An 8,638-nucleotide genomic window follows, 5' to 3' on the forward strand; every position below is an offset into this window, starting at 1 on the left:
TTTAAATTTAATCATAGATATATCGCAAATAGTAACAGAATAGTTTTATAAATTGACTGACGCAGTTTTTATGTAACCTCCTATCAGTCTTGAATAAACGATCGATACCGAATATCATATTTTCTCTCATAATTTTTTTTTCCCCTCTTTTTTTTTCTTTTTTTTTCTTTTTTTGTTTATAGAATAATACCATTCGATACAAAATCGTTCCTTTCATAGTCCAATTTTTTTTTCACAATCCAACTTGTATTCAGTTAACGCAACATCCCTTACAAGAATTTGTTCCCTATCTTAAACCCCACCACCCCACAATCGGCTTTTTTTCCTTTTTTCTTTTACCGATTCAATGCGAACTATATCATTGATATCGAATTCTAATAATAATGATTCTTCGTCTTCATCGTTTATGGCTTATGCGCGGTAACGCTAGTAACTTCGACGTAGACTCGTGAAAATCGGTTTGCTATTTCTGTGGACATAGTAAATCGAATGTATCGATATTCGATGATGCGAGTCAACGTGCGAAAATAATCGGACGATTGTTACTTCCCTTATCGTTTCTTCAACAATACGATATGATAAACGAAAGTATTCATTTTTGAATGATACATACACGCTGTATATATATATATATATATATATATATATATATATATATATATATATATATCCTATAAACGCGTCAATTGTTTTGCGAATTAATTTTGACAATGAACGATTAGATAATAATATACGTCTTATGTTAATACGATGTGTTTGTTTCGTTGAGTTCTCTCTCTCGAAAACTTATCCCTCCGTTAGAATGGTTTCGTGTTTGGAAGAGGGATGACGATCTCGGATACTTCCCTATGAGAACTAGCAGTCGTCTTGCGTCGAAGATGACTGTAATAGAGCTGCCACACGCTCGGAAAAGTCCCCCGAAACGGAATGCGAACACTGGAAACAAAAAAAAGAAGAAAAAGAGAAATGATACTGTGGTTAATAATATTAGTATCGTTCGTTTTTCTCATCGTTTGTACGTATTATATAGACATAGGTCTCTTTTTTGCACGGTGGATGCGTGCCGTATAAAGAAAATAAAAAAAAAAAAAAAAAAAAAAGAAAAAAATAAAAATGAAAGGAAAAAAAAAATAAATAAATAAATAAAATCGTATAAAAAAAGTCCACGTAAAAATCGATTTACAAAAAGTATAAAACTCGTGTCAAACTGATCCAATCTATATAGATTAAAATATATATATAAAAGTCAATTTAAAATATACAAACGCATTCACTAAAAATATTTTGTTTGACAAACGCATAAAAAGAAAAGTTAATGCGCTGAGAAAAATATTTCCTTTTTCTTTCCTTTTCTTTTCTACTTTCAAATACGCAGACACAATTTTCGTGGCATTTTTTGCGAACTGATCGTGCGGGTTTTTTGCAACGATGTAAAAAGTAAGTAAAACGTGTGAATAAAATCTAAAGCGTTAAAAAAATCGTAAAAGAAAAAATAAAATAAAGTAAAAAAATTTTACCGTGTAAAAAGAGACCCAAATTTATACATATTATATTATTTTAAGTATGTTAAAATTAATTTCAATCTGCAAATCATTTGTGGTAATTTACTTTGATATATTTATTAGAAAAATTCAATGACATAGAATCGTATCGATTCATAGAATTATAGTAAAATTATAATGTTCGATATTATTCGAACATACCTACCTATTTACATACATACATACATACATACATACATACATACATACATACATACATACATATATATATATGTGTATACGTATTAGCAAAAGTTAAGTAATGAAATGATAAAAAATCGACCGTAAATATACGCTCACCGATGAAAATCTTTAAATTTTATGTTGCTTCTGTTTCAGAAATGGATATTCTATAGCTGATAGTACAGAAAATGTTGATTTCCCGACGTTGATACCACCCATCTGAGAATCTATAACTAAGGTTTGTTTTTCCAATATATGTGCCTGTGTTCATATCTATCAGTGATACGATAATACTCGTTGTTTTTCCTATAGGGGAAAAAAAAGGAAAAAAAGAAAAAAATGAGAAAAGGAAAGAAAAAAAAATAACGAAAAGAAAGAAAAAAATATCGACGATTTGCATTCGAAAGTTTATATACTCAAAGTGTCTCGTAAAGAACGGAATCAAGAAATAAAAAGTTTAACGCGATACTTATATGAAATAAGAATTTCTTTTTGCAATAACGAAAAAATGAAGAAAAATAAAGAAAGAACAAAGAGACATACAAACACAATTAAAAGTACAGATCCCTGTGGGGAAAAATGAGGTTTAAGTTTCTTAAGTTCTCGCTTTTCCAAATCGAACTGTCCCGTGCAAACGTTTTCCATTTACCGTTTGATTGTACTGCTAGAGAACCTTGAGAAGTTGTCACAAGGTTTCTTTTTTTACATCTATATATTAATTAAAACTTTATGGGGTTAGGCGTAAAGAGACAAAAAATTAAATTATATGTGTAATTTATAATTCTTTTTCTAGGCGTTGTCAATTACAGAAATATTCGGATGACTTTTGAAATTGTGAAATTTTTTTTTTCCCCTTCAAATATAAACAAAGAGTTACGTTATTTCTTTTCCTTTCTTACTCTATTTTTTTTCTTTTTTTTTTTTTTTTTTTTTTTTAAGATCTCTTTAAAATCACAATTAGAATGTGATGAGTTTTATAACATATTACGACGATATTATAGATCTTGATATGTAATCAGAATTATTTTATATCCATTAACAGATATTATTTAATAAATATTATAACTCTGTTAAAATATTATATTATTTTATATACTTTATATTTATATTATATTCATATCTATTTTATATATTACTAATCTATTAAAAGATAATCTAAAAGTAACTCAATATATAATGCCTTGATTATAAGGACATTGAAAGAATTGTAAAGGTAAGATAATCGGATCTTGTATAAAACGTATATGTACCTTTAAAAATAGGGGGAAAAAAAAAAATAAAAAATAAAAAATAAGAAAAGAAGAAAAAAAACAAAAAAAAAAGGAAAAGAAAATTATGGATAATTATTTAACGAATAAATGATTAAATCTCTGAACATGATTATGTTCGAAACATTGTATTTCATTGTTTATGTCCTCGTTTCGAAATTAGTAATATACAAATTCGTTAGATAATGATTAGCTGTGACAAATTAGATCATAGGTAAAGCAAGCGATAGTACTGTTATCGGTATAGTTTATACCTAGAGAATTGATATGCAAACTGCACCGTGGTCCTATTACGAACTAAATACACACTGTATAGGTTACACAGTGTATGTATAAACATATACATCAAGATACGATCATACAATGCCTTCGTATACATCGAATGCGCGCGCATTTATGCCAAGCATTGTGAAATTTAATTAATATTCAGTCAAGACACAACGATGCGCATAGTGTGTAACGTACAAGTTACAGTTTTCCTTGTGAGTCGTCCAAATTGTCCTTTCAAAGATTAAGAGAAATATGGGAGTTGCAAAGTATCTACGTGACGAGATTAGAAACTGGTTCCAACGTTCCTCGATATCATTATACGAGAAGAACGTTTTTTTTTTTTTTATATATATATATATTTTTTCGTTTTCTGTTTTTTCTTCCCCCCGCTCCTTCTGAATAAGTTGCAGAATAAATTTTTTCTTCTTCTTTTTTCTTTTTCTTTTTTCTTGTTTTTTTTTTTTTTTTTTTTTTTTTTTTTAGACATTTCTCCGCGATATTTCTTTGTTCTCTTTGTGGCGAGCAATCGACTTGAAAGCTATCTTCAAAGAATAATGTGAACGTAAAGAGGACGTATTTCGTAAATTAACATTTCACCCCTTGAGAAATCTTCAAGGACGATTTACATGGATACTTTTAGGACTTACGAGTAATAAAGACAATGAAAAAGAAAGTGTCAAGTGAAGGGATGCTTTAAATATCTAAATATCCTTTTTACGAGATTGGAAAAAAAAAAATATATATATATATATATATATATATATATATATATATATATATAAATGTAATTATTAAAAACAAGCATAAATTATTGTCAATAATCAACAATCGATTGTTGATCGTTCATTCATGTATTAGAACGAGAAATCTTCGATTGAGATGAAAAATCAAAGAAGCTTCTTTAGTCTGTTAAGAGTAAAGTGAGATAGTGATTGACTTAAACTTCAAGTAACTACTACTGACGTCATCGTTTGCCCATAGGGTAGTAATTATTCGTCAGTCAAGCGTAAGTTTCTAGCTAGAATCTTTCCTTCTCTCTCTCTCTCTCCCTCTCTCTCTCTCTCTCTCTCTCTCTCTCTCTCTCTCTCTCTCTCTCTCTCTCACTCTTGTTTTTTTCTCCTTCCGTTCTTCCACCTTCCATTTTCTTTCGTATACCCTATCCTTCCTTCTCTCATCTGACCTCTACTCCGTTCCGGTGAATAATGAATCCGTAGGATCGACGAGAACGACTTTAGTGTTACTTTCTTTTACTCCGTCACCGTGGCTTCGCTTTTTCTGCTACGTTGCAAAAGGTAAAACGAAGGAGGTAACGAACCTGCCTGTCCGTACCAACCGTTCAGTTATCCTGAACATCTTAGAAATCTTGGGTTAATTAACACGAAGAAAATTACTCAACGATAAAAACGTTACAAGCATTATATATATATATAAATATACATATAAATTACATATATATGTATATATATTTTATAGCATTTTAATTGATAATTTTCAATATAGCTTATTTAGTTTCAAATTACGAATGTAATTTTATTCACGATTGAAATTGAAACGTCAATCGAACCGAAGAAAATCAATATTTCAATAGATATTTTATTTGCTTAAAACAATATGTAATTTTGCTCATTTTATTTCTCTCTCTCTCTCTCTCTCTCTCTCTCTCTCTCTATCTATCTATCTATCTATCTATCTATCTATCTATCTATCTCTCTCTTTCCTTTTCTAGTATAAATCCAATCAAATAATCTATTTAATCAAAGTTGCTGCATAGCGAGAAATCTTGAAATGGTGAAGGACGTCGCGAAACGATGGGTTTAGGGAGAAAGATGGAGAACGGTAGAAGAAGAGTACACGGAGGTAGGGGTAGTAGTGATGTTGGAGAAGGTGGTAGGTAAGCCTCAATCAACTAGTGTATACATCCGATTTGGGGCGTCTCAGTCTGGTCCTTCTCGAGCAAGAGTTAAGCCAACTAGAACGTTCTAAGATCTTATAGTTCGTAACGACCCTTGACATGCAAACAATTACGATTCTTTTTTGCTTTTTCTTCCCTTGTCTTTTCGTTTGTTTGTTTCTTTTTTTTCGTTTTTCTTTCTTTCTTTCTTTCTTTTCTTTTCTTTTTTTTTTTTTTCGTTTATTCTTTCTATTTTATTTTAATTTTACACATTCGTCATATCGTCGAAACGTAATAAAGTGAAAAGATAAACGTTCCGACAAAATTTTACGTTATATCGAAAGGGTGAATATATTATTCATTCGAATAGAATATCAGGAAGCTAATGAACGTATCTATATATGAAAGCTCAAAAAGTTTTAATGGATAACGCGTTAAATAAGGTAAAAGATTCTAAATGTACATCGATAACGTATTAATCATGATATTAATCTTTTTTATCTCTTCCTTCCTTTCTCTCTCTCTCTCTCTCTCTCTCTCTCTCTCTCTCGAGTACTTTTTTTTCTCCCATCTCTTTTAGAATTCACATAGTTTCACTGTAATATTTCTACTTGCGTATAAATATGAAATTTGCCACGTGGAAAACCGCAGGCAGTTGTATTAATTAGCGTGGGAAAATGCGCCGGTTGAATGCATTTCGAGTTCATTCATATTGATCCCAAAGAAAGAAAGAAAAAAAAAAAGAAGAAAAAAAAAAATATATATATATATATATAACACGCGTCGGCATTTAATTGGGAGGGAGAGAATTGATTCGAAAATTTAGCCATATCAATTCCACGTGCGACGGATAGAGAATTAATTAGTGCTTCTAAGGAGATTGCACGAACTTCGAAGAACTTTTTCGTGACCGTTCGTGAAAGTGTATAAAAGTTTTGAGCCTTTTAGTTTAAGCTTTTTTTCTTCTTCTTCTTCTTCTTATTTTTCTTTTCTCTTTTTTTTTTCTCTCCTTTGAAATATATCAAGCTCTTTAAACTGAAAGCGCTTTATAAAAATCACGGAAGGAATATGTAGTCTTAATCTTTTTATGGAAATCTTAACGCGACATTACTACAGTCGAATTATCTTGTTATCCAATATCAGAGAGCCAGTAAAGGAAATCGTGTAGTTACATCTACGTATGTATATGTAGACACACATACACAGACATATTTATAGAGGTACTTGTCGAAGGGTTTGCAAGCGTGATATGTTGATAGGGCCAGTTGTTCTAATCAACCGGAAAATCGTAGGTACAACGTCCAGAAACATAGCAATCGAATTAATTTCGGTAACAAGAAGGTTTCTAACAGCTAATGATAATTACGATTTGAATTCTCTTGCAAATTTAATTAGCTCGTCAATGCGAACATTTAAATGAATCCTTTGAACTTTGAATATTTTACTGTTAAACTGTATTTCAAAATGTCATGGAACTAAGAACGATATCTCTTATATACAATTATTAAATTATTAAATAAAAGTATTTATATATATATATATATATATATATATATATATATATATATATATTAGTATGTAAATTAACGGGAATATTATTACTACAGCGTAAAATACAAAATTTACATTTAGATTTGTATTAAATTCCCTAAGTTGTACAAGCTACGTTTGTACTGCTCAAAGGGGTTGTAGAAATGGTTTCGAGAAATCTTGGACACCTGCGCGAACACTTAGCAGTTGAAGCGAAGAAATTTAATCACCATTTGAGAAACGGCTTTGGTTCGAATTATTTAACATCTCTTCAAAAAGAAATTCATTCGATGGAAGAAACGTCATGATAAGATTCCACGATGGTTCGTGGCGAAATTTAAACTTTTCACAATCCTGGCTTTAAAGGTCGAGAACTCTGTAAGATCGAGGTGACACAGTATGACACAGAGGTTCGTATTGAAAAAGATAATGCTCGATACTTTATGGCGTCGATTTTCATAAAACAAGTTTCTGGACGAAAACCGCAAAGAAGTTTTTTATTGTCAGGGATGATCAGCCGTACGTACCGTACGTGCTTTATGCGACGATAAAAAAAAAAAAGAGGTAAAAAGAGAGAAAGAAAAAAAAGAGAGAGAGAGAGAAAGAGAGAGAGAGAGAGAGAAAGTGGTGGTAAGAAAAGATTGAAAGAGGTAAGAAAATAAAAAATAGGAAAAGAAAAAAGGAGGGAATGAGGGAGAGAGAGAGGGAGAGATAGTTAGAGAGAGGAAGAAAAGAGAGAGAAAAGGAAAAAAATAGGGAACGGAAGGGAAAGGCAATGGTAGGTGATCTAAAATGTCCCTGGGAAGTTCTACTAAAACTACGAGTCTACGAGTCTACGAGTCTACGAGTCTTCTCTATCCATGGCTCCTTACCTATCCAAGACCTTCCTCGTCGCACTTATTTTCCCTTATGGCCCATAAAAATAGAAACGCGCGCGCTTCAAGGACAACGGAGAAATGTTCCCATGGGATTACTGTGGGATAGAGAGAACCACCAGACAGAGAATGGCGTATAACAATAAAAGACCAATAGAATATCGTGCACGTACGAGTAATACATATTGCATGGTCTAAACCACATCTCACTCTTTCTTTCTTACTTAATTCTAAAATTCTTAAACTTGCGTATTATCGAAGTCACATTTTATATATATTTTCCTTTTTGTACGATTTAGTTCTTTATTATTATTATTATTATTATTATTATTATTATTATTATTATTATTATTATTATTATTATTTATCAATTTATATTTTTTTTTATTTCATAAATATCTTAAAATCATGAATTTTGAAATTGGTCAATATACATTCTTTCTATCGGCCATAGACATTCCTGAACTGCAGGAAGCTTGGAGTTACTACACCCTAGTCACAGCTGTTGTTCTTCCTTACTCCAGTGCAGGACCCAAACCACCGCCATTCGAAGAAATACTGAGACAAAACGGTTTCAGCCGCCACGACTCCAACGATAAATGGCGTTCCACCGTTTCTTCTCACCTTAATAGTATCTTCTCGACGAATTGAGTCTCTCGTGTTGATGAAATGAACGGAATTAATTGGTTACGAACTAGTATAACGGACTATTAAATGCAAAATGCGACTTTACTAGTTTCATCAGAATATACATTTTTTTAAAATGTACTTGAATATCTTCGAATAATATAAAGATATATGCGTCGAAAGGTATTAAAGAAAAAAAAAAAAAAAAAAAAAAAAAAAAAAAAAAAAAAAAAAAAAAAGACGTGACTAAGATAAATTAATAAAAAGTGTAAATACGTAAAATGGTAAATCATTATTGAATATAAATATTTGATATTCGTTAATTTACTTTAAAACAAAGTTCAACACGAAGTGAAACTTTTTTTTTTTATTTTTCTTTTTTCTTTTTTTTTTTTTTTCTTTTTTTTTAAGTGTAAACTTCGATACAAAACAAAATTGTATCAATCATCGGTA

At 30.6% G+C, this 8,638-nt stretch overlaps 1 long non-coding RNA gene across 1 annotated transcript in view; it reads left to right on the forward strand.

Annotated features, from left to right (window-relative positions):
- Nucleotides 1–8,311, forward strand: part of LOC124423455 — a 25,676-nt gene extending 17,365 nt beyond the window's left edge. The window contains exons 2-3 of the long non-coding RNA XR_006942092.1: nucleotides 1,881–1,962; nucleotides 8,013–8,311. This is a non-coding gene — a long non-coding RNA (uncharacterized LOC124423455). The remainder of the gene's footprint in view (nucleotides 1–1,880; nucleotides 1,963–8,012) is intronic.
- Nucleotides 8,312–8,638: the final 327 nt, after the last annotated feature.

Source organism: Vespa crabro, chromosome 4 (assembly GCF_910589235.1).
Source record: "Vespa crabro chromosome 4, iyVesCrab1.2, whole genome shotgun sequence".
NCBI classification, from domain to species: domain Eukaryota; kingdom Metazoa; phylum Arthropoda; class Insecta; order Hymenoptera; family Vespidae; genus Vespa; species Vespa crabro.